This window comes from Callospermophilus lateralis, chromosome 9, assembly GCF_048772815.1.
Source record: "Callospermophilus lateralis isolate mCalLat2 chromosome 9, mCalLat2.hap1, whole genome shotgun sequence".
Classification (NCBI taxonomy): Eukaryota; Metazoa; Chordata; class Mammalia; order Rodentia; family Sciuridae; genus Callospermophilus; species Callospermophilus lateralis.
In genome coordinates this window covers 120,184,850-120,212,391 of record NC_135313.1, presented here as the reverse complement: position 1 = coordinate 120,212,391, position 27,542 = coordinate 120,184,850, and the positions used below count along the sequence as shown (strand labels likewise).

Below are 27,542 nucleotides of genomic sequence, written 5' to 3'. Positions count from 1 at the left end.
ACACCAGAGTTCAAGCCCATTTGGACTTAGTCATCTCTTCCAACTGCCACACAAATGACCACAATTAAAATCAAAACACTCCCACATGGCCCTCATCTTCTTTCATATAGACACTCCTCATAACCTCTGGCTGCAGTTTTCCATGAGGGGCACAGCCCTAGACAGTGCCCAATATAAGCTCCCTTGCCAATCATTTGCCTAAAGTCAGGGTGGCCTGGGCACCCTTCCTGTGAACCAGGAGTGATCAAATGGTCCTGCCGTTAATACTGCTCCACTTCTCCACTTTGAGGCCTTCTTACTGTGGGGTTTAGATTCTTCTTTTTTAAAAATTTTTTTGGAATTTTAATTAGAAAGTAAAAAACAATGTGTTGCAGAATATTAAATTTCTTATGGAAAAGTCTTCATCTTGTTTGTGAAGGAAACCTTGATGCCCTGACAATCTGGTTATATGGAGACACTCAAAATTTTCTGTTACATACTACATGGATGAATGGCTACAGCACATAGTTTTTGAAAACTGAAAGGCAGATAACAGCAAGTAAGATAACAAATAAAAGACAATTTTATTAAAAAATAAAGTTGTAAAATGACTCAATTTTTGAAAATTCAATTCCTTTTTTTTTCTTTTTTTTGATTGTTCAAAACATTATAAAGCTCATGATATATCATCTTTCATACATTTGACTCGATTGGATTATGGACTCCCATTTTTACCCCAAATACAAATCACAGAATCTCATCAGTTACACACGCACGTTTTTACATAATAGCATATTAGTGATTGTTATATTCTGCTACCTTTCCTATCCCTATTATCCACCCTCCCCTCCCCTCCCATCTTCCCTCTCTACCTCATCTGCTGTTGTTCAATCCTCTCCCTTGTTTACCCCCATTCCCCTCAGAAGCTCTTATATGTAATTTTGTGTAACATTGAGTGTCTCCTACCATTTCCATAGGATTTCCCTTCTCTCTCCCTTTCTCTCCCCCCACTCACCTCTGTTTAGTGTTAATATTTTCCTCATGCTCTTCCTCCCTTTTCTGTTCTTATTTGCTCTCTTTATATCAAAGACAACATTTGGCATTTGTTTTATAAGGATTGGCTGGCTTTGCTTAGCACAATCTGTTCTAATGCCATCCATTTCCCTGCAAATTCTATGATTTTTCATTTTTCAGTGCTGCGTAATAATCCATTGTGTATAGATGACACATTTTTTTTTATCCATTCGTCTATTGAAGGGCATTTTGGTTGGTTCCACAGTCTAGCTATTGTGAATTGTGCCGCTATGATCATTGATGTGGCAGTATCCCTATAGTGCGCTCTTTTAAGATCCTCAGGGAATAGTCCGAGAAGTGCGATAGCTGGGTCAAATGGTGGATCCATTCCCAGCTTTTTCAGGAATCTCCATACTGCTTGACAAATTGGCCTCACCAAATTGCATTCTCACCAGCAGTGTACAAGTGTACACTTTTCCCCACATCCTCGCCAACACTTATTGTTGTTTGACTTCATAATGGCTGCCAATCTTACCGAAGTAAGATGGTATCTTAGGGCGGTTTTGACTTGCATTTCTCTGACTGCTAGAGATGGTGAGCATTTGTTCATGTACTTGTTGATTGATTGTATGTCCTCCTCTGTGAAGTATCTCTTCAGGTCCTTGGCCAATTGGTTGATTCTGTTATTTGATATCTTATTGTTTGATTTTTTGAGTCCTTTATATATTCTGGATATTAGGGCTCTATCTGAAGTGTGAGGGGTAAAAATTTGTTCCCAGGATGTAGGCTCTCTATTTACCTCTCTTACTGTTTCTCTTGTTGAGAAAAAACTTTTTAGTTTAAGTAAGTCCCATTTGTTTATTCTTGTTATTAACTCTTGGGCTATGGGTGTCCTATTAAGGAATTTGAAGCCCGACCCCACAGTATGTACATCGTAGCCAAATTTTTCTTCTATCAGATGCAGTGTCTCTGATTTTATACCTAGCTCTTTGATCCATTTTGAGTTAACTTTTGTGCATGGTGAGAGAAAGGATTTCAGTTTCATTTTGTTGCATAAGGATTTCCAATTTTCCCTGCACCATTTGTTGAAGATGCTATCCTTTCTCCATTACATGCTTTTAGCCCCTTTTTCAAATATAAGAAAGTTGTACTTTTGTGGATTCGTTTTTGTGTCCTCTATTCTGTACCATTGGTCCACCTGCCTGTTTTGATACCAGTACCACGCTGTTTTTGTTACTATTGCTTTGTAGTACAGTTTGAACTCTGGTGTCGCTATACCTCCAGATTCACACTTTCTGCTTAGAATTGCTTTTGCTATTCTGGGTCTTTTGTTTTTCCATATGAAATTCATGATCGCTTTATCTATTTCTACACGAAATGCCATTGGGATTTTGATTGGCATCGCATTAAACATGTAGAGAACTTTTGGTAATATCACCATTTTGATGATGTTAGTTCTGCCTATCCATGAACAGGGTACATTTTTCCATCCTCTAACATCTTCTTCTATCTTTCTCCTTAGGGTTCTGTAGTTTTCATTGTATGAATCTTTCACCACTTTGTTAGGTTGATTCCCAAGTATCTTATTTTCTTAGAGGATATTGTGAATGGGTGGTTTCCCTTATTTCCATTTCAGAAGATTTGTTGCTGATATACAGGAATGCCTTTGATTTATGCGTGTTGATTTTATATCCTTCCACTTTGCTGAATTCATTTTATCAACTCTAGCAGTTTCTTTGTAGACCCTTTTGGGTCTGTGAAATATATTATCATGTCATCCACAAATAGCGATAATTTAAGTTTTTCTTTTCCTATTTTTGTGCCTTTAATTTCTTTTGTCTGTCTAATTGCTCTGGCTAGTATTTCAAGAATTAAATTGAATAGAAGTGGTGATAGAGGGCATCCCTGTCCTTTTCCAGATTTTAGAGGGAATGCCTTTATTTTTTCTCCATTTAGGGTGATGCTAGCCTGAGGTTTAGCATATATAGCTTTTACTATGTTGAGTTAACTTCCTGTTATCACTAGTTTTTATAGTGTTTTGAACATAAAGGGATGCTGTACTTTGTTGAATGCTTTTTCTGCATCTATCGAGATGATCATATAGTTCTTGTTTTTAAGTCTATTGATGTGGTGGATTACATTTATTGATTTCCGTATATTGAACCAGCCTTGCATCCCAGTGATGAATCCTACTTGGTCATGAAGCACAATTTTTTTGATATGCTTTTGTATTTGATTCGCCAAGATTTTATTGAGAATTTTTGCATCCAAATTCATTATAGTAATTGGTCTGTAGTTTTCTTTCTTTGAAGTGTGTTTGTCTGGTTTTGGGATCAGGGTGATGTTGGCCTCATAGAATGAATTTGGAAAAACTCCTTCTTTTTGTATTTCTTGAAATAGCTTGAAAAGTATTGGTATTAATTCTTCTTTGAAGGTTTTGTAGAACTCCACTGTATACACATCAGTTCCAGGGCTTTTTTTGGTTGGTGGTCTTTTGACGGTTTCTTCTATTTCTTTCTTTGTTATTGGTCTATTTAAATTGTGCGTGTCTTCCTCACTCAATCTGGGATGATCATATGACTTAAGAAATTTATCTATATCTTCATTATCTTCTATTTTATTGGAATATAGGTTTACAAAATACTTTCAAATTATCTTCTGTATTTCTGTAGTGTGTGTTGTGATATTGCCTTTTTTATCCCATATGTTAGTCATTTGAGTTCTCTCTCTTCTTCTCTTCTTTTGCATGGCTAAGGGCCTGTTGATCTTATTTATTTATTCAAAGAACCAACTTTTATTTTTTTTCAATTTTTTAAATGTTTTTTTTTTGGTTTCAATTTTGTTGAATTCTCCTCTAATGTTAATTATTTCTTGTCTTCTACTACATTTGCTGTTGTTTTGCTCTTCCTTTTCTAGGTTTTTGAGGTGTTGTGTGAGTAAATTTATTTGTTTTTTTTTTTCTATTTTTGAGGATAGAATTCCAAGAAATGAATTTCCCTCTTAAAACTCCTTTCATTGTTTCCCATAGAATCCAGTATGTTGTTTCTCTATTGTCATTTGTCTCTAAGAATTTTTTGTCTCCTCCTTTATGTCTTCTGTAACCCATTGATTATTCAGTAACATATTGTTCATTTTCTATGTTATGTAGAATTTTTCTTTCCTTCTTTGATCATTGATTTCCAGTTTCATTCCCTTATGATCAGATATGGTGCATGGTATTATCTCCATACCTTTATATTTATTAAGAGTTTCCCTATGGCATAACATATGCTCTGTATTTGAGTAGGATCAATGTGCTGTTTGAAGAACTTGTATCCACTTGATGGTGGTTGATATATTCTATATATGTACGTTAAGTCTAGGTTATTGATTGTGCTATTGAGTTATATAGTTTCTATATTCAGCTTTTGTCAAGAGGATCTGTCTAATGGCGAGAGTTGTGTTTTGAAGCCACCCAAAATTATTGTTTTATAGTCTATTTGACTCTTGAACTTGAGGAGAGTTTGTTTTATGAACTGTGCAGCACCATTGTTTGGTGCATACAAATTGAGTAATTGTTATGTCTTATTGGTGAATGGTACATTTTAACAGTATATAGTGTCTTCTTTATCACTTTTGATTAACTTAGGTTTGAAGTTGATTTTATTTGATATGAGTATGGCAACTCCTGCTTGCTTTCAAGGGCCAACGATGGCTGCCAAGTCTTTCAGAATAAAATCATGTGATATCCTGGATGAGATTCCCATTGCTCTGTGGAAAGGCACCTTGGGCCTAGATCTCAGTTTCAAAGGGCGACTCTCATGCGAGGCCTCCTAAAAACCATCACAATTCACAGCAATACTTCTATGAGGTCAGTTCCAGAACTCAGGCTCTAAGGGGGATCACACCAGGGTTCAAGCCTGGTGGACCCTGTCATCTCTTCCAACCCCCACACAAATGACCACAATTAAAATCAAAACACTCCCACATGGCCCTCATCTTCTTCCATATAGACACTCATCATAACTTCTGGATGGAGGTTTCCAAAAGGGTCGCAACCAATGACAGTGTCCAAAATAAGCTCCCTTGCCTCTCATTTGCCTAAAGTCAGGGTAGCCTGGACACCCTTCCTGTGAACAAGGAGTGATAAAATAGGCCTGCCTTTAATACTGTTCTGCTTTTGTAATTGAGGCCTACTGAAATTTAGGTATAGATATTTTATGCGATTTGGAGTCTTGAGAAAACCCAAGCACATCTGCAGAGCATTGAAGAACTCATTTGACCCAAAGTATCCCTATTCTCCTTTGATGGAGGTCAGGAACCTAACAGAGGAAGGCAAATTCTTCATCCACAATGACTGCTCTTTTTGCCATTTTGGTTTTGGATTCACACATGGGATCTTTCTTTAGATCCATCAGGTGCTGAGAATGTAAGCCACAGCATCACACAGGCCAAGAGGCAGATTCAGACACATCCCTTTCCAAAGCAATTAAGCAAAGAGCCTCAGGTGATGCCCATTTATTTCCATTTGAAAACTGTTTACTTCAGGCTTCACAAAGGGGTGGCCTCAGGCAAAGGCCTTCCTGACATTCAGGGCAGCAGAAGAATAGGTAAGCAAAAGGCCCAAACTAGGGTTTCTCCACTGAGACTTTCTTGGTCACACTGATATCAGAGTTTTCTGAGATACTCGCCATTCCTATTACCTAACCAGTACATGGCCATATCACAGAGCTTGGAGCTGGTACTTATCTTGGACACAAAACCATGGGCGTATTCTGGAGAGTGGCCAGAATTCAGGAAGAAAACAGGAACTTAGGAAGATGGCAGGTGTTGCCCATCCATAAGGAAAGCTGCAGTCCATTCATAAGTTGCACAGAATGAATACTGGGAAGCTATCTAGTAGACAGAACACATCCATTGATGCATTCTCTTTTCTAATGTCTACAACCACGGATACAGTGGGATATAAAGATACAGAAACACTCGCCTTGTCAAATGACTTACTAGAAACAGTCCACTCCAAAACAAACAAACCAATTTTCCTACCTATTCTCAGAACTTGAGACAAAACCACAAACTCACACTCACACCCACAAAGGCACTGCATTCCCCCAAGTATGTCTGTGACTATCCGGAGTGTCCTCTGACTGGTGGGCCATACTATGTTACTCCAAAATGGCGTGTCCTAGCTCAGATCTGCTCTCTTTGGCCAAATCTGTGAACTTGTCAGGAACCCGTGGTAAGCAACTACCTGCTATCTCTGAAAAGAACAGTCTTCAGAGTTTCCAGGTATTTGGCCCTCTTCACATCCGTAGGTACCAAGAAAGACTGACTCTGTCTTGTTAAATCCAAACAAGTGAGCCCTGGGACTTGGACTGTGACTGACTCTGGGTGCCTTGCTTCCTGGATCCCAAGATCACAGAGTTCCATCACCAAAAATGTAAGGTGAGGTCACTTCCTTCAAGAACTGAATGAAGTCACTGCCTTAGAAACAACTTTGTTTTAACAGTTGCTTCCAAGGGTCCCATGAGATGGAGGCTGCCCCTACTTGCTGTGACTCATTTATAAGTTAGAATTGTGTATCAACCATTGGCACCAAGGAACAGGTCTCCACACAGGCCTGGTTTGGTCCATCTTCTTTACATTAAGACGAGAGAGGTTGATTCAGACCCAACCATTCATCCTGAGTAGGATGTTTGCAATGGAAGATGAATTTTGCTCTCTCAGGCCATTCATAGCTGCCTACATCTTCTCCAGGGATCATTTCTGCATGGTCCATTTAGGTTCTCAGCAGGTGGAAGATCCCCTATATTCCTGCATTGTAAGACCAACTCTGTCCCTGCTCTTCTGTAAAATTAGATTGAAGGAAAATTTTATTATTAGGGTTAATAACATGTTCGATTTGGGTTAGGAATCATTCTGTGGAATAAATAATGGTATTGGCAACCTGTGAAATTAATAAGAATATATAGGTGAAATACAAGTATGAAAAGAGAAATCTATGTAAGTTTTGAAGACCAGAAGGGCATTGGGCCCTTGATTGCATACTTAGCTTTGAATTATATCCAGCACAGTTGTTTCAGAAAAATCGATAGACAATGGCATAGGACCTTGTACCTTGGATGATTGAATGTGGAAGAGAACATCCAGTCAAAAAGGGATAGTTGGTAAAATTAGGAAAATAGTGGGTAGGTTTAGAAAAAAGAGTGAATACAGGATTTGGACCAAAAGTTCTTTAGCAATAGGGTTTTGGGTAGAGAGTGAATGTAAATGTCAGCACATGTGAATAGTCAGTCACAATGAAGAACTGGGGAAAATATGTAGGAAAGCAATATTTGAAGATGTATAAATTAATTGGAGTTAAAAGTAGGTGTATCCTGTGTCTATGAATATAGAGATAATGTATTAATAGACCATACTGTGAATAAATAATATAACTGGTTCCATATTTAAATAATGGATTGAATTGATATCTGAAAATATACAGGAAACCTCATATTGATATACAATCATTCATTCCAATCAGTTATACATCTAATGGTGATCTAAGGTTTATGGTTTATCATGAAGAGTCTGTGAGTTTTGCTTCAAAAGTGATTATGGATATCGAAAATAATGTATTTGGAGAGAAGTCTCATTAAAAAACCAGTCAAGAAACCTGAAGGAATACATGTGTTCTGAAGAAGGATGTGATTGAAAGTGAAACAAATGCCCATAAATTTGTGAACTTGTGGATTGAATATATATCCTATGATGTGCAAAAACTGAAGAAATAATAATATACCAGGGTTGAATATAAAAGAACGTCAAAATACACATCATGTCCCATAGGAATCTACTTGCATTGATGTTAACCTGGGTCAGTTACTGCAGAATTATTAGGCTTTGTATGCACCATTCACTGAAGTTAGTTGTCAGTACAGAGAAACAAATATGTATTTCAGGTGGATGAATATTTTCGAGAATAGTCTTGTGAAAAGTTGATTATAATTTCTCATATATGAACATTAATGAATGTAGACACATATATTTCGTATTTTGAAAAATATGGAGAGTGTATGTGTGTGTGTGTGTGTGTGTGTGTGTGTGTGTATATATATATATATATATATATATATATATATATATATATATATATATCTCAAACTCACACGGACATTAAAAAGCAGCAATATATATGCCAATTGAAATTCATAATGAGATATATAACATCTACTAATGCAAAAAATATACTTTACTGAACATGGATTTATGTATAATGTTTTACAAGGAAGCTCACCCATAGGTTGAATTTTTAGTTCCAACAGCGTTTACGAGGGGTGATCTCTTCTCACAATTTATATCTGCCGAGTCAGCCACCTCACAAAAATATACGTGTGATACCAGGCAGGATTCTATATGTGCATATAAAAATACATGTGCTGAATAGGCTACAGAGAAAGGGAGACAGGAATTCACATATTTGTTAACTTTAAAAACACATGCAGAACCATTTCAATTAACAATTGACTAGATTTATAACACCTACCTTTATTATGCAAAAGGCAAGTGCAAAAATACACCATGCCTCCTCTGACCTGCTTGTATTTCTAATCTGTTTGCGTTACTTTTCTCCATCATATTAGGATTAGTAGTCAGAGTGTTGTAGGGTATGCGTTAGTGTCAGGGATTCAGTATTTCGAATGGAAAAAAGGCAAAAGAATCCAATGTCTATCAAATATGTGCTACCCAAAATTTATCCCACTCTCATTCAGAACAATGCCTTGAAATTTCCTTCACCTCAAGTAAGACATAATTAGAGGAGAAGAGTTAGAAACTGTGAATATATATCTGGAAAGAAAAATTCTCAGGAGTTCACAGACTTGGAGGTGATAGTGTAGTTTCCAAAAGTAAGGGACAGGAGAATGCACCAACATGGCTTCTATCCCACATAGCTTGCCCCCGTGTTCATAGCAACCTGATTCTTAACATTGCCCTGAAACCTCTGCATATAACAAGATGCCTTTACAAATAAGGGTATGCTGGCCTCACCATGTCAGTCACAAGCCATTTGGAAGCCAATGGCAAATCCAAATGGCCACATCAGAGATGTGTTATCACAAACCTACACACCACTGCTCTAGGCACACTTCTCTGCAGGGTCCTACTTACTGGCATCTCTGTTCTACATCATTTTCATGAAACCCAGTCAATCAAGGCACTGTCTGCTATACTCATGATCAACAACAGGACATCTAAAGATTCTCCAGTTCTACCTGGTAATGGGAATTTCAAAAATTTCTTGGTATTTATGTAACCATTTTACAAGGATGAAATTGGAGGCACTGTGGGTTTCAATTCATTCAGGAACTATTAAATGATGAGGAGGGATATTTCAATGAAAGCTGTGAAGTCTTTTCAAAGAGGGGCCAAATGTCACAGGAAGCCATGCCGATTGAGGTCTACAATGTAAGGTCCATCTGTGTTTTGACTCTCAACTATGGCTGCCAAGTCTTTCAGAATAAAAACATGTGATACCCTGGCTGACATTTCCAGGGCTCTGTGGAAAGCCACTCTGTGCCTTGATATCAATTTCCAAGTGTGAGTCTCATGCATGGCCTCCAAAAATCCCAACACAATTTATGGCAATACTTCTCTGAGGTCTGTTCCAGAAATCAATCTCTAAGGGAAATCACACCAGAGTTCAATCCCAGGTGGACACAGACATCTCTTCCAACCCCCACAGAAATGACCAGAATTAAATTCAAAACAGTCCCACATGGCCCTCATCTTCTTCGATATAGACAGTCATCATATCCTTGGCTGAGGTTTCCATGAGGGCGAAGTCCACGACCATGTCCAAAATAAGCACCCTTGCTACTCATTTGCCTAAAATCAGGGTGGGCTGGACATCCTTTCAGTGAACCAGTAGTGATAAAATAGGCCTTCCATTAATACTGCTCTGCTTCTCCAGTATCAGGCCTACTGACTGTGAGGTATAGATTCTTTATTTGATTTGGAGTAATGAGAAAACCCCAGCACATCTGCAGGGTTTTGAAGAACTCATTTGACGCAAAGGATCCCTATTCTTACTTGATGGAGGTCAGCAACCTAAGAGATAAAGGCAAAAGACTTCATTCAGAATGACTGATCTTTTCAATATTTGGTTTTGGATGCACACATAGAATTTTTCTTTAGATCTATCAGGTGCTGAGAATCTAAGCCACAGCCTCACACAGGGCCAAAATGCTGATTCAGACACATCCCTTTCCAAGGCAATTAAGCAAAGAGCCACAGGTGATGCCCATTCATTTCCATTTTAAAACTGTTTTCTTCAGGCTTCAAAAAAGAGTGGCCTAAGGCAAAGACCTTCCTTACATTCAGGGTAACAGAACCATAGTTAAGCAAATCGCCCAATGCAGTGTTTCTCCAATGAGACTTTACTGTTCACACTGATATCTGAGTTTTCTGAGATGCTTGCCATTCCCTTCAGCTATCAAGGATATGGTCATATCACAGAGCTTGGAGGTGGTACATATCTTGGACACATAATGAAGAGCGTATTCGGGAGAATGGCCAGAATTCAGGAAGAAAACTGGAACTTAGGAAGGTGTTGCCCATCAATAATTCAAGCCGCAGTCCTTTCATAAATTAGGCAGGATAAATGCTGGGAAGCTTTCTACTAGACAGGATACATCCATTGTTGCATTCTCTTTTCTAATGTCTACAATCATGGACACAGTGGGATACATAGACACAGAATCACTCGCCTTGTCAAATGACTTACTAGAAACAGTCCAATCCAAACCAAACCAACCGCCTTTCCTACCTATTCTCAGAACATGAGACAAAACAACAAAACCACAACCCCACCCACAAAGGCACCTCCTTCCTCCAAGTAGGTCTGTGACTATCTGGAGTGTCCTCTGACTGGTGGGCCATACTATGTTCCCCCGAAATGGTCTGTCCTGTCTCAGATCTGGTCACCTTGTCCAACTCTGTGAAGTTTTCACGAGCCAGGGGTGAACCACTATGTGCGTTCTCAGGAAAGGACACTCTACAGAGCTCTTCTGGCATTTGTCCATCATGACTTCAGTAGGTACCAAGAAATACTGACTCTGTCCTTGGAAATCCAAAGAAGTGTGAAAACTGGGACTGAAAGTTTGACGGGCTCTGGGTGCCTGGCTTCCTGGATCCCAAATTCAGAGAGTCCCATCACCAAGGAAGTAAGGAGAGGTCACTTCCTTCAGGAACTGAATGAGATCACTGCCTTGGCAACAACTTTGTCTTAACAGTGTCTTCCAAGGGTCCTATGAGACGGAGGCTGACGCTACTTCTTCTGACACTTTCACAAGTTAGAATGGTATATCAACCATAGATACCTGATAACAGCTCTCAACACAGGTCTGGTTTGGTCCACCTTCTCTGCATTGGAAGAGGAAGGCTGATTCAGACACAAACCTTCATCCGGACCAGGGTGTTGGCCATGATAGTCAACTTTTGCTCTCTCAGGTCCTTCATAGTTGCCTACATTCATCTCCAGGGATCATTTCTGCATGGACAATTGAGGTCTCAACAGGTGGAAGATCCCCTACATTCCTGTATTGTAAGACCAACTCTGTCCCTGCTCTTCTATATAGTTAGATTGAGGGAACAATGTATGGTTACACTTAATAACATGTTCGATTTGGGTTAGGAATCATTCTGCTGCATGAATAATGGTATTGGAAACCTGCGATATTTATAAGAATATAGAGGAGAAATATACGTTTGAAAACAGAAATCTAGGTAAGATCTGAAGCCCAGAAGGGCATTGGACCCTTGATTGGAATACTTAGCATTGAATTACATTCTGCACAGATATCTCAGATAAATCAATATACAATGGCTTAGGACCTTGTACCTTGGATGATTGAATGTGGAAGAGAACGTCCAGTCAAATGTGATAATCGGTAGGATTAGGAAGATAGACGTTAGGGTTAGTAAGAAGAGGGAGTATAGGATTTGGACAAAAAGTTCTTTAGCAATAGGGTTTCGGGTAGAGAGTGAATGTAAATGTCAACACCTCTGAAGAGTCATTCACAATTATGAACTGGGGAAAATATGTAGGAATACAGATATCAATAGAGACATTAGGAAATCAGGTAAAGTATAAAGTGAGTGATAGGATTAGACATTTTCAACAGGGTTGAGTTTGAATATATAATCTTAGGAAGAACCAAATATGTGGTCCCTAATAGGATTGATATTTGAGAGCATTAGGCAACCTGGACATGAATGTTTTTAGTAATCAATGTTCACTTTCCATTCAGTCTTTGGTACAATCATAAGTGTGATCTTTGCATTTTGTGTCCAGAAAATTACTGTGATAAAATGTATATGTAGATCAGGTGACATAAGTATTTCTTCCACCATTTCTGGGAGCAATATTTTGAAGACGTATAAATTAGTATTGGGGGTACAAATAGGTGTACGCTGTGTCTATGAATATTGAGAAAATGCATGAATAGACCATTCAGTGAATAAATAATATAACTGGTTCCAACTTTAAATAGTTGATTGAATTGATAGCTGAAAATATACAGGATATCTTTTATTGATATACATACATTCATTCCAACCATTTATACATCTAATGCTAATATTAGGATAATGGCTTATCATGAAGAGTGTGTGAGTTTTGCATCCAAAGTGATTATGGAAATCGAAAATAATATGTTTGGAAAGAAGTCTCATGAAAAGTCCAGTCAAGAAACCTGGAGGAATACATGTGTTCTGAAGCAGGAAGTAATTGAAAGTGAAACAAATGCGTAAAAATTTGTGAACTTGTGGATGAAATATATATCCTATGATGTGCAACAATGAAGAAATAGTATTGTACCAGTGTTGAATGAATATGCACGTCAAAATACACATCATGTCCCATACGAATCTACGTGCATTGATGTTAAACTGGGTCAGTTACTGTAGAACTATTAGGATTCATATGCACAATTCACTGAAGTTAGTTTTTTGTACTAGGAAACAAATATGTATTTCAGGTCAATGAATATTTCTGCGAATATTCTTGTGAAAAGTTGATTATAAATTCACATACATGAACATGAATGAATTTTGGAAGTGTATATAAGACACATATATTTCATATTTTAAAAAAGTTGGAGATTGTATATATATATATATATATATATATATATATATATATATATATATATACAAAAAAAACACACACATGGACATTAAAAGGTAGCATTATATATGCAATTCGAAATTCATCTTGAAATATATATCATCCACTGATGCAAAAATATTCATTTTACTGAACATGGATTTATGTATAATATTGTTCTACTAGGAAGCTCACACATAGGTTGTATTTTCAGTTCCAAAAGCGTTTAGGAAGAGTGATCTCTTCTCATAATTTGTATCTTCACTCAGCCACTTCACAAAATGTAGATGTGATACAAGATAGGATTCTATATGTGCATATAAAAATACATGTGCTGAATAGGCTACAGAGAAAGGGAGACAGGAATTCATATATTTGTTTACTTTAAAAACACATGGAGAACTATTTCAATTAAAATTTGACTACATTTATAACACCACCCGTTTATCATGCAAAAGGCAAGTCCAACTATAGAGCATGCCTCCTCTGACCTGCTTGTATTTCTATTCTGTTTGGATTGTTTTTCTCCATCATATTAAGATTAGTGGTCAGAGGCTAGTAGGTTTTGTGTTCGTGTCAGGGATTCAGTATTTCAAATGGAAAATGGGAAAATGAATCCAATGTGTATGCAAATATGTGCTACACAAAAATCTTCCCACTCTCATCCAGAACAATGCCTTAACATTACCTACACCCTAAGAAACACACAATTAGAGGAGAAGAGTTAGAAATCTGTGAATACATATCTGGAATGGAAAATGTTGAGGAATTCACAAGCTTGGAGGTAGTAGATGAGTTTCTAAATGTAAGGGACAGGGTTAACACTCCACAAACATGGAGCTCTTCTGGCCTAAAGACTTCTTGAGAAACTGCCTCTGAGGTTGGGCACTTGAAATATATGCTGTTGTCAGGAGCTTTGGCTTCATTTGTAATGAGACCATCAAAGATCAGTCTTCATCTATGTGACCTGGAAGACATGGTTATTTCTTTTCCAATGAACATGACGCAGTAGTGCTGAATTCTCTCTTTGTAGGTAAACTGTTGCCACTGGGGCCTAAGTATCTCCCTGTGTGGACTGTGAAGCCATTTGGTCATCTTCAACTTTTCAGGGTATTTCTTGCTGCTACACTGAGAGTTTGGTATTTGATTCACAAAATACAAGGAGTTCAAATGGGTCATAGTGCTGGAGGAAATTCTGTCACGTGTGGTGTGTCAGGGTCTGCAGGAGAATGCATCAACCAGGTTTCTATCCCACATAGCTTTCCCACTTGTCTATAGCAACCTGACTCTTAACATTGCTCAGATACCTCACCGTATGACAAGATGCTTTTTCATGTAAGGGTCTGCTGGCTGCACCATATCAGTCACAATCCATTTGGAAACCAATGGCAGATCCACATGGCCCCACCAAAGATGTATTATCACACACCTACACACCACTGTTCTAGGCCCACTTCTCAGAAAGCAGCAACATACTTGCATCTCCGTTCTCAACCATTTTCATGACACCCAGTCAATCAAGGCACTGTCTTGTACACTCCTGATCAGAAATAGGACATCCAAAGTTTCTCCAGTGCCACCTGGTCATGAGAATGTCCAAAAATTCAATGGTGTTTATCTCGCCATTTTTCAAGGATGAAATTGGAGGCACTGTGGGTTTCCCGTTCATCCAGGAACCATAAAATTTGAGGAAGATCATTTCAATGAAAGCTCTGGAGAACTCTCACAGACAAGTCTTCCCAAGGAGTGGCCAAAAGGTCACATGAAGCCAGGCACTTTGAGATCTACAATGTGAGGTCCATGTGTGTTTTGACTCTCAACTATGGCTGCCAAGTCTTTCAGAAAAAAATCATGTGATATCCTGGCTGAGATTCCTAGGGCTCCGTGAAATGTCACCCTGGGCCTAGATCTCAGTTTCCAAGGGCGATTCTCATGCGTGGCCTCCTAAAATCCCAACACAATTCATGGCAATACTTCTCTGACGTCAGTTCCAGAACTCAGTCTCTAAGGGGAATCACACCTGAGTTCCATCCCAGGTGGACCCAGTCATCTCTTTCAAAAGCCACACAAATTAGCGCAATTAAAACCCAAACACTCCCACATGGCCCTCATCTTCTTCCATCTAGACACTCATCATAACCACTGGCTGGTGGTTTCCCTGAGGAGAGCAGCCCAAGCAAGTGTCCAAAATAAGCTCCCTTGCCCCTCATTTGCCTAAATTCCCGGTGGCCTGGACACCCTTCCTGTGATCCAGGAGTGATCAAATAGGCCTGCCCTTAATTCTGCTCCACTTCTCCAATTTGAGGCCTAATGACTGTCGGGTACAGATTCTTTATGTGAATTGGAGTAATGAGAAAACCCAAGCACCTATGGCCTAGCCTCTGCAGGGTTTGAAGATATCATTTGACCCAAAGAATCCCTTTTCTCACTTGATGGAGGTCAGAAATCTAACAGAGGAAGGCAAGAAAATTAATCCTCAATGACTGCTCTTATTGCCCTTTTGGTTTTGAATGCACACATGGGGTCTTTTTCAGATCCATCACGTGCTGAGAATCTAAGCCACAGCCTCACACAGGGCCAAAAGGCTGATTCAGACACATCCCACCGTGTCCAAAAAAAGCTCCCTTGCCCTTCATTTGCCTAAAGTCAGGGTGGCCTGGACACTTTTCCTGTGAACTAGGAGGTGATCAAATAGGTTTGTCGTTAATACTAGTTGGCTTCTCCAATTTCATGACTACTGAATGTGGGGTTTAGATTCTTTTAGTGAATTGGAGTCATGAGAAAACATAAGCACCTATTGGCTAGCCTCTGCAGGGCTTTGAAGAACTCATTTGACCCAAGGATTCCTATTCTCACTTGATGGAGTTAAGAAACCTTACAGAGGAAGGCAAGAGTTTCTCCAGAATGACTGATCTTTTTGCCATTTTGGTTTTGGATGCACACATTGGATCTTTCTTTAGGTCCATCTGGTGTTGAGACTCTAAGCCACAGACTCACAGAGGGCCAAGTGTCTGATTAAGACACATCACTTTCCAAAGCAATTAAGCAAAGAGCCACAGGTGATGCCCATTCATTTCCATTTGACAACTGATTTCTTCAGCCTTCACACAGTGGTTGCCTGAGGCAAGACCATACTGACATTCAGGGCAACAGAACAATAAGTAATCAAAAGGTCCAAAGCAGGGTTTCTCCACTGAGACTTTCCTGGTGACACTGATATCTGAGTTTTCTGAAATGCTCACCATTCCTTTCAGCTATCCAGTACATGGCCATATCACAGAGCTTGGAGGTGGTTCATATCTTGGACACATAAACATGCACCTATTTAGAGATTGACAAGAATTCAGGAAGAAAACAGAAACTTCAGAAGATCGTAGGTGTTGCCCATCCTTAAGGCAACCTGCAGTCCATTCATAAATTGCGCAGGTTGAATGCTGGGAAGCTTTTTACAAGATAGGACACATCTATTGATTCATTCTCTTTTCTTTCTTTTTTTTTTTACAATATGGGGGCAATATTTATTAATTAAAACTATGTCTAATAGTTTACAAAGATGCTAATTAACAATAAAAGTATAATTTACCTTAAAATCCTCAGTGAGACTGAGGCTTCACATCGTCTTCAGAATTCTGAAGTGTGCTCCAGGCAGGGCACAGGTAGGTGTGCAGGGAAGCACCTGCGACCATGCAGGATTCCAAGGCCAAGAGGCTCCACAAAGTAAACTTCTGGGCTCCCCTGGAAGTCCCACTCTCTATCCCCCATTGTCCCTGTAATCTTGCCCCCCAAATTCCATCTCCAAAGTAAGTGCTTGGTTTATCGTCGAGAGAATCTGTTCTTGAAAGCTTTAATTGTCTTGGGCATCATTGGTGCGATTTTCTTCACAGCTGGTTTCCTAGGATCATAGGAGATGGTACTACTGACCACTGGCACCAAGTGGGCACTGCTGGTGTTGGGGCCATCATAGGCTGGCTGATCAGAGCTGGGGGTTCAAGCTGTTGCTGCTGGCAGGAATGTGGCTGCTTCCTGTGCTATATGGGGCTGGCTTAATCTTGACTTTCTCAGAGAGAGCTGCTCCTCCTGTTCCAAACTTCTCTTGCCTCCAGTGGACATCTCTAGGTGGCTTGGCCACAGAGTTGACAAAGGTCATCTTTGCTCGCCCGCCCTTGGGCTTATTGGCATTTGCACATTGGATTTTCTTTGTTAGCACTCGTAGCTGCTGCTCTCGGGCATTCTGAAGCCGCAGGTACATCTCCCGCCAGGACTCATACTCTTCTGGTCTTTCTTCTTTAAAGTCTTGGTGACAATGAACTTTCCATAATTGATCTGTGTCTTCAATTAATACGTGATTGTATTCTTCTATGTGATATAGCTGATCAGGAGTACACCTCTCAAAAACAGGTTCAAGAATAGAAAACGGTACTCTTCCCACTTCAAAGATGGAATCGATGTTGTTTTTAAGTACAAGGATGCACTGCTAGTACAAGGTCATCATTTTGGGGAGATAGGCACACTTGGAACCGGAATATACCTGCATCTTGGAATTCATTCTGTATCCAGTGAATCCAGCTTCTTCTTCTTCCTGGGGTGATTATAATGCTTTTCTCTTTGGCTGGAAGGAGGGCATCACTTCAAGGGAAGAAAGTGGACGGTAATTGCTCTGGATGGTGGGTAAGGGGAGGTCTGGCAATACTGGCAGTGCATCAGTAGGGACCTTTCTCAGCCTGGTTGAGTCGGCTCCAGCCAGCTGCAGCTTCTCTGACCTGCTCTCATTCCCCTTGGGTGATTTCTGAACTGAGTTTAAGTTTTTACTAGTGCTTTTGGAATCACTTTTTTAAAGTCCTTTGTCTCCAAGTGCCGTGGCTGGAGTTTTCACAATCTTCTTCTTTTTCTTCTGGGGCTGGTCATAGCTGAGGTATGATTCAAATGTCATGGTGGGCTGCTCGAATTCATCCTCCACGTCTGCCTCCCCTGCCTTAGGGAGTGAGCCCAGTGACTTTCTATCCAAATTAGAAGTCTTTACTTTCCCTTCTTCAGCCTTTATATTGTTAGAAACCTTCTCTTTTGTTCTAAGCAACAGGTCTCCAGCCCCTCTTCCTATGTCTGTGCTGTCCACGCGTTGCTTGCTTATGTCCGATTTGGTTTTTGCAGCATCCTTGTGCTTTGGCTTTTTAAGGTGCTTGTCTGAAGCAACCTCCGAGCGTAAAAACTTTCCTTTGAGGCTGCTGCCTTCTCTTTCTTTCTCTTTCTTGGCAGCACTAGAAGGTGGTCTCTCCTTGGCACTATCCCCTTGGAGTGGCCTTCGGGTCTCCTCTTTTGAGAGGGACTTGTGTGGCTTCTCTCTGCCCAAAGCAGAGGCCTTATCATCACCCTTTGCATCAATAGGGCGTTTTTTTTTTTCATGTGGCAACATCTGTGTTCCTTGTTTTGGTTCAAGATCCCCTTTCCCTAGGGTTCTCCCAGGTGATGTTCTTGACTAACTCCCAGTCTGACCTGAAAGGCATTATTGTGGCCTTTTCCAGGTTTCTGGTGTGAAACAATGGACTCATGGTCCTTCTCTGGTGACCTGTAATGGTCTGTGTACATCTGATGAGGACTTGCACAGAATGGAGGGGACTGGACATGGCCATAGTCAGAAGATTCGGGGTCTGATGAGTATGTAGGTGACACCCTGTGACACCTCTTCCTCTCATCTCTCCTCTCATGACTGTGAGACACTTTGTTAGGTTGTTCACATTCTGAGAGTTTTCTGTGTTTTTTCTGTCTGTGCTTGGGACTATAGGATCGGCTGCCTGACGCCTTGCTGTTTTCTTGGTAGTACCCTTCCATCTCCTCCTCCCTCTGAACCGAGGGTGCTTTCGGGAATTGCTTTTCTCAAAGTCCTGTTCATCAGCCTCATTGTTTCACAAGGATATCTACTGTAATAGGCAAGGTGGAGATTTTCTTCAAATATTTCAATAGCATCTTGGGGTCCGGGTTTGTAGCCAGGCGTGCCTGCAGCTTCTCCACAACTTGGAGCGCCGACTCCACCACCATTGCTGTCACTGGCGTGGCCTCCTCATTATCTTTTCTAATGTCAACAACCACGGACACAGTAGGATACACAGACATAGAAACACTCTCCTTTTCAATCGACTTACTAGAAACAGTCCACTCCAAAACAAACAAACTGCCTTTCCTACCTATTCTCAGAACATGGGACAAAACCACAAACTCTCACCCAAACCAACAAAGGCACCTCCTTCACCCAATTAGGTCTGTGACTATCCGGTGTGTCCTCTGACTAGTGAGCCATAGTATTTTACCCAAAAATGGACTGTCCTGTTTCAGAAATGGTCTCCTTGGCCAACTCTTTGAAGTTGTCAGAAGCCAGCAGTGAGTCACTCACTGCTACCACAGGAAAGGACCCTCTTCAGAGCTATCCTGGCATTTGGCCATCCTCACATCAGTAGGTACCAAGAAAGACTGACTCTGTCCTTGGTAAATACAAACAAGTGAGCCCACTGGGACTGGGACTGGGACTGGCTCTTGGTGCCTGGCTTCTTGGATCCCAAGTTCAGAGAGTTCCATCACCAATGAAGTTAGGTAGGTTACTTTCTTCAGGAACTGAATGAAGTCACTGCCTTGGCAACCACTTTGTCCTAACAGTTGCTTCCAAGGGTCCCAGGAGATGGAGGCTGCCCCTACTTCCTGTGACACTTTCACAAGTTCGAATGGTATATCAACCATTAGCACCCGGAAACAGTTCTCCACACAGGCCTGGTTTGGTCCATCTTCTCTACATTAATAAGAGAGAGGCTGATTCAGACACATCCCTTCATCCTGACCAGGTTGTTTGCCATGGAAGATGACTTTTGCTCTCTCAGGTCCTTCATAGCTGCCTACATCTTCTCCAGGGATCATTTCTGCATGGACCTTTGATGTTCTCAGCAGGTGGAAGATCCCCTACCATCCTGTATTGTAAGACCAAATCTGTCCCTGCTCTTCTGTAAAGTTAGATTGAGAAAACAGTGTATGTTTAGGTTTAATAGCACATTCGATTTGGGTTAGGAATGATTCTGCTGGATGAATAATTATAATGGGAACCTGTGATATTTTAAGAATATAGACATGAAATATAAGTATGAAAACAGAAATTGAGGAAAGATTTGAATCCCAGAACGGCATTGGGCCCTTCTTTGGGATACTTAGCTTGAATTATGTTCTGCACCAAGGTCTCAGATATATCGATATACAATGGCATAGGACCCTGTACCTCGGATGATTGAATGTAGAAGAGAACATCCAGTCAAAAAGGGTTAGTCCGTAGGATTAGAAGATAGGCAGTAGGTTTATGAAGAATAGTGAGTCTATGAGTTGGAGAAAAAAAGTTCTTTAGCAATAGGCTTTCAGTTAGAGAGTGAATGTAAATGTCAGCACATGTGAAGAGTCAGTCACAATGATGAACTGGCGAAAATATGTAGGAAAGTAGATATCAATAGAGACATTAGGAAATCAGGCGAAGTATAAAGTGAGTGATAGGATTAGACATTTTCAACAGGGTTGATGTTGAATATATAATACTAGGAAGAAACAAGTATGTAGTCACCAATAGGATTTACATGGAGAGCATTAGGCAACATGAACATGGATGTTTTAGTAATCCATGCTCACTTTCCATAAAGGCTTTGGTGCAATCATAAGTGTGACCTTTGCATTTTGTGTCCAGAATATTACTGTGATAAAATGGATATGTAGATCAGGTGACATGAGTATTTCTTCCACCATTATGGGGAGCAATATTTTGAAAACTTATAAATTAGTATTGGGCATACAAATCGTAGTACACTCTGTTGATGAATATAGAGATGATGCATGAATAGACCATATTGTGAATAAATTATATAACTATTTCCAACTTTAAATAATGGATTGAATTGATATCTGAAAATGTATAGGAAATCTTCTATTGATATACATACATTCATTCCAACCAGTAATATATCTAATGGTAATATTAGCGTTAGGGATTATCATGAATAGTGTGTGAGTTTTGCTTAAAAAATGATTATGGAATCGAAAATAATGTGTTCAGAAAGAAGTCTAGTGAAAAGATCATAAAGAAACATGGAGGAATGCATGTGTTCTTAAGGAGGAAGTGATTGAAAGTGAACCAAATGCCTATAAATTTGTGTACTTCTGGATGAAAAGATATATCCTTTGATGTCCATCAACTGAAGAAATATTAATGTACCTGTGTTGAATAAAAATGATCTTCAAAAAACACATCATGTCCCATAGGAATCTACTTGCATTGATGTTAAACTGGCTCAGTTACTGTAGAAATATTAGGATTTGTAAGCACCATTCACTGAAGTTAGTTTTCAGTACTAGGAAAGAAATAGGTATTTCAGGTGGTTGAATATTTCTGAGAATAATCTTGTGAAAAGTTGATTATAAATCCACATACCATGAACTTGAATGATTTTAGGGAGTGTTTAATAAGATACATACATTTCATGTATTAAAAAATCTTGAGAGCATATATATATATATATATATATATATATATATATATATATGTCTCATGGAGAAATATTACAATGAAAATTTGACAAGATTTATAACACATACCCTTGATAAAGCAGAAGGCAAATCCAAGTATACACCATGCCTCCTATGAAAGGCCTGTATTTCTATTCTGTTAGGTGTCTTTTTATCCATCATATTAGATTAGTAGTCAGAGTTTAGTAGGGTATGAGTTAGTGTCAGGGATCAGTATTTTAATTGGAAAATAGGAAAATGAGTCTAATGTGTATGCAAATATGTACTACACTAAAATCTTGCCACTCTCATCCAGAACAATTCCTTGCAATTAACTTCGCTCCAAGTAAGACACAATTAGTGGAGAGAAGTTTGAAAACCTGTGATTACATATGTGGAACTGAAAATGCTCAGGATTTCACAACATTGGATAAGGTAGAACAGTTTCCAAAAGTAAGGGAGAGGTTAAACACTCCAAAAACTTGGCGCTCTGCTGGCCTGAAGACTTTTTGAGAAACTGCCTCTGAGGTTGGGCACATGAAATATATATATTGTTGTCAGGAGATTTTGCTTCATTTGTAGTGACACTATCAAGTCTGCGTCTGCATCTATGTGACCTGGATGAAATGGTTCTTTGTTTTCTAATGAACATGAGGAAGCAGTTCTGAATTCTCTCTTTGTATTTAAACTGTGGCCACTGGGAGTTAAGTGTCTCCCCATGTGGTCTGTGAAGCCATTTGGTCATCCTCCATTTTCATGGTGTTTCTTACTGCTGCACTGGGATTTTGGTATTGGCTTAATAAAATACAAGGAGTTCAAATGGGACACAATGCTGGAGGGAGTTCTGTCACGTGTGGTTGTTCAGGGTCTTCAGGAGAATGTTCAAACACGGGTCTATCCCACATAGCTTTCCCCCTTGACTGTAGCAACTGGATTCTGAACATTGCCCTGAAACCTCTCAATATAACAAGATGTTTTTATATATAAGGGTCTGATGGCTGTACTATGTCAGTCACAAGATATTTGAAAGCCAATGGCAGATCCAGATGGCCCCAACACAGATGTTTATTCACAAACCTATAGTCCACTACTCTATGCCCACTACACAGCAGGCTCCAACTTACTGGAATCTCTGTTCTACACCATTTTCATAAAACCCAGTCAATCAAGGCACTGTCTTTTACACTTATGATCAGCAACCGGACATCCAAAGGTTCTCCAGTGCCACCTGGTCATGGGAATTTCAAAAGTTTCATCGTATTTTTCTAGCCATTTTTCAAGGATGAAGTTGGAGGCACTGTGTGTTTCAATTCATTCAGGAACCATTAAATGGTGAGTAAGCTCATTTCAATGAAAGCTCTGGAGAACTCTCACAGGCAAGTCTTGCCAAAGAGTGGCCAAAAGGTCACAGGAAGCCAGGCCCATTGAGGTCTACAATGTGAGGTCCATGTGTGTTTTGAGTCTCAACTATGGCTGCCAAGTCTTTCAGAAAAAAAAAATCATGTGATATCCTGGCTGAGATTCTCAGTGCTCTGTGGAAAGCCACCCGGGTCCTAGATCTCAGTTTCCAAGGGTGAATCTCATTCGTGGCCTTCTATAATCTCAACACAATTCATGGCAATATTTCTCTGTGGTCAGTTCCAGAACTCAGTCTCCAAGGGGAATCACGCAGAGTTCAAGCCCTGGCGGACCCAATCATCTCTTTCAACCGCCACACAAATGACCACAATTAAAACCAAAACACTCCTACATGGCCCTCATCTTTTTCCATAAAGACACTCATCATAACATCTGGCTGGAGGTTTCCTTGAAGGGCACAGCCCAAGACAGTGTCTAAAATAAGCTCCCTTGCCCCTCATTTGCCTAAAGTTAAGATGGCTTGAACACCCTTCTTGTGAACCAGGAGTGATCTGTAATTGTAAATGAAATTGAAATTAAAGTTTAAAAATTAGAGTGTAAAAGACCGGGTGTTGTAAAGTTTTTAAGCTGCAAGGCCTAGGTTAAAATATAAATGTCCAGGTATTGTTAAGTTCTGATGCTACACGCAAAACCTGAAATTCCTGTAGCTTGTAGGGCAATTCCCGGACTGCCCAGTAAATATTCCCCCTGACCGCCTGGTTGTTTAATAATCTAGCACCCTGTGTGGCCTGGCACATAGGCATCGCAGGGCCTAAACCAATCAGTTTGAATGTTTACCCCGCTTTAGAACTGACCTATCACTCCCGCCTGACCTGTTCCCGCCAATGAATGAACTAATCATGTTTAGAAATTGTTGTTTGATTTTCCCACGGTATATGGTGATTTGTTAAAGGAGACTGTGATATATGTAAAATCCAGCCCTCCCCAAAAAGTGTACTTTAGCACTGCTCAACCCATGCTTGGGGCTCTGGGATGCTCTCCCTTCTTGAGTGAGCATGGAGCCCCAGCATGCTGGATTGGATCCTCAATAAACACCTTTTGCAGTTGCATGAACTGCGGTCTCTTGGTGGTCTCTTCCTCCGACATTCGCTGGACCCTTACCTTTGGTGCATTGGCTGGGAATCGCGCAGTGCCGAACAAGGAGACCCCAACAGACCCCTCTGGGGGTAAGTAAGGCGCCTCTTTCCATTTTTCCTTGTGATCGCTCAGAGCTTTTTGTTCAGGTTTGGTTTTTCGGTTTTCGATTTAGGTTTGCAGAGTGGCTGGCAACGGAGAGCGTAAGTTCCCCTTGGCGGTGGTGGACAAACGTGTTCTAAAGCCACAGGCCACGTCCTTGCAAGGGACGCCTTAGAGGACTCGGGGAAGGATGGATGTGCCCTCATTAGGTGAGGAGAAACGGAAGTGCCCTCATTAAGTGAGGAGGGACGGATGAGCCCTCAATAGGTGACTCTTCTGCCAACCCATCAGGTCTTCCCGGCAACTTTTTTCTCTCAGGTTGAATTCAATATCTGCCTTTGTGGTCTAACCCATCAGGTTTTTCCAGTTTCTAGGTTCTAATCTTTACTTCTGAACTCGTGTTAAATGTTATCTGTGTGTCCGTGTTTGTGTCACATTTGTATTGACCTTGTCTCTATTTGAGTAACTCTCACTATGGGACAAAGCCATTCCATGCCTCTGTCCTTGAAACCTTTCCTGGTCCCTGCCTCCAATCTGACCCCTTTGCCCACGGTCCTATCACTCAAACCTTCTGCTCCTCTCCCTCTTCCCTCCATTCTCCCTGAGTCACAGGATTGTAGATCTTGGGGTTGTGAACAAACGGGAGCTGCATGATGATCTTTGTCTTTTTTTCTGTGTTTTTGTTAAATGTGATGGCATTGTTTGGACCGATGCAGAGTCCCGAGTTCCAAACTGCCTTACATGTGTGGAAGTAACTTTAGCTAAATTTTAACCTAATGCTTCTCTTGTGACGGACCAAAAGTCAAGAGAAACGCCAGCTTTTCTGTTCTCACCATTTACACCTCTCTTAGCTGTGTTTTAAAGAACTTTGATAAACTTTACTCCCCTTTGTTAAGCGAGATTAGGGAAGCAGTGTTTTATTTTCTTCCCGGAGTTGGCTTGATCACGCCCACTGCAGAGGGAATTGCCTGGGGTCTAAGAACATTGATATCTCGATTTAACTATACTCAAAACCCTGTCCTCATTATTAAATTTGCATTAATTGGCTTTGGGGATGGGATCCAAAACTTCAGACATAAATTTTGACACCCCAGTGGGGACTTTAAATCAACCCCACTCTGCCCTCTTGGGGAAGCCTAGCACTCAATACAACTGCAAGCAGAGGATGGACTTTTTGGGAGCTGACTACTAAAAAGTTGGGAGATATAGAATATGCCTGGTGCCTGGGGTCAAACCAAAACAGAGGAACTAATCCTGTAAGTAAATGGTGAGGCTAAGGGACTCCCAGCAGCTGCCCGAGCCATTTTGCTGTGGGGAACTCCCTTATTCCTAACCTGCACTTTAAGGATTACTCCACCTCTGTTTACTTAACAAAAGGGACAATGAATGCAGTAATATGTTGATATTATAGATTGTTTCTAGGGATGATCTTGACTGAATGTGTATCTAAAAATGATTTTTTTAATTGTTACAATTTGGTATCTAAATGGGTTTCTAAAGCTTGGCACTATCTTACAGTTAAAAGTTGGGTTTAAACAATTGTTTAGTTTGATTTCAGGTAGTTCCTGCTAGGAAACTTAAAAACTTAGGATAAAAAAAAATTAAGGAGTTTTAATTTTGAACTAGGAAGCCTGAGAAAATTTCACTAGATATACCAGTGCATTAACTAGGGCAAAGATAATAAATTATGATATGGTATCTGTTCCCATCAGTGTGTCAGATTTTTTTAAAAAGGTGCTAAATTAAAACGTTGGTCTGGCTTATTGAAATGACATTAATTAGCAACAGTCTTGGAAATTTTTAAAGCTTAATTTCGGATACACATGGTAGTGTGTGGTTCTTTTTAAATAAATTTTAGCCAATTTAATGTAACTTAATACTACTATAGAAACTTCAGAACAAAGAAAGTTGCTTAATGATCCTATAGAAACTTCTTCTAATGGTGGCTTTTATATTATCAAAAAATGATCCTATTTTCAGTTTTGGGTGAGCAAGTTTTTCTAGTGTAAAAAAATCTAAATATATAAAATTTTGAGAAATGCATCTTAAGCTTGCATCAATATTTTCAACATCCAAACCTGGAAATTATGACTTGTAGCTAAAATGCCTTAGGCATGAGGTTTCTGCTCAGAATTTGAGCCTTTCCAGTTTTGGAGACCTCAGGCAGGACTTAAGTTGATATGCAAATAAACGGTGACTGAAGCTCTCAGCAGGAGACAGATAAAAAGGAATAAAAGTGTCTTTTTACCTGAACTCAAACTAGACCCAACCAAAATGTACATTATATGGTATTTACTAATTACTGGCCAGTCATCTTTTTTAGGACTCTTGCTTTTTCTTAGGTTCTGTATTTTTTTTTTTTTTCAGCTGATGATCTTGATCCTACAGACGCGTTAATGTTTTCTGATCAGTTCTATTTTTGATCAACTGTGGAGTTTTTAAACATTGCAATGGAGATTTCACCTGAAAAAGCTACAAGGCCTTTACTATTGTGTTATGTGTTACATTTGTGTTATGTGTTGTATGTCGGTATGTGTGTATGTGTGTATGTCAATATATAATGCAGTGATAGGACAATTGACAGATGAGGAGCACTCATGAAAAATTTAAAAATGGATCCAAATATCTTTGATTCACGTGATTCAAATGGTTCAATTCAAATTGGGTAAAGAGATAAAAATAAAGATGTCTTTAAAATTAGGCCTATAAGTTTTCTAGGTGTTCAAAAAGGCCCTAATAAAATGTTGATGTCTATAAAATAATCTGCTTAAATTCAAAAATTTACATGTATTGTTTCAAAATGTGAACAAAAAGAGGTTAACAGAGGGAAAAGAGAAACTAAAAGATTCTAGATATAGATTTAATAGAGGGAAAATGTGTTTCTTGATAAGAGAGTCTATATGATTAAGTAATTAAAAGGGTTTACGTAAATAATAAAAAAGGTTGTGTAAGTTGGTTATATGTGTAAGTTTTGAGCAAGTAATCATAAAATATTACACAGCTGGTTAAACAAGTACTGTTTTAGAAAATTGTGCCATGTTATTTCTTTAAAAAGCTAAACTTGGTTAATTCAAAATTACCAATGTAATTGTGTTAATGTGTTCATATCTTCCAGGTATACAAGTCTGTAAGGTAGAAGCTTCAAAAGAGCATTGTATCAACCTGGTGTTCTAATGTTGTACGGTAATTCTAGGCTTAAAAGGAAAACATGTTGTAGATTTATGTATATCATTTGTGTTCTATAATTGGACTTGTTATCAATAATATATGTAAAGTTCCATGTTACTTTTTACACTAAGATACAATC

At 39.5% G+C, this 27,542-nt stretch overlaps 1 pseudogene; it reads right to left on the bottom strand.

The window, feature by feature from the left end:
* Positions 1-16,933: 16,933 nt before the first annotated feature.
* Positions 16,934-19,153, bottom strand: LOC143642120 (elongin-A pseudogene; annotated as a pseudogene).
* Positions 19,154-27,542: the final 8,389 nt, after the last annotated feature.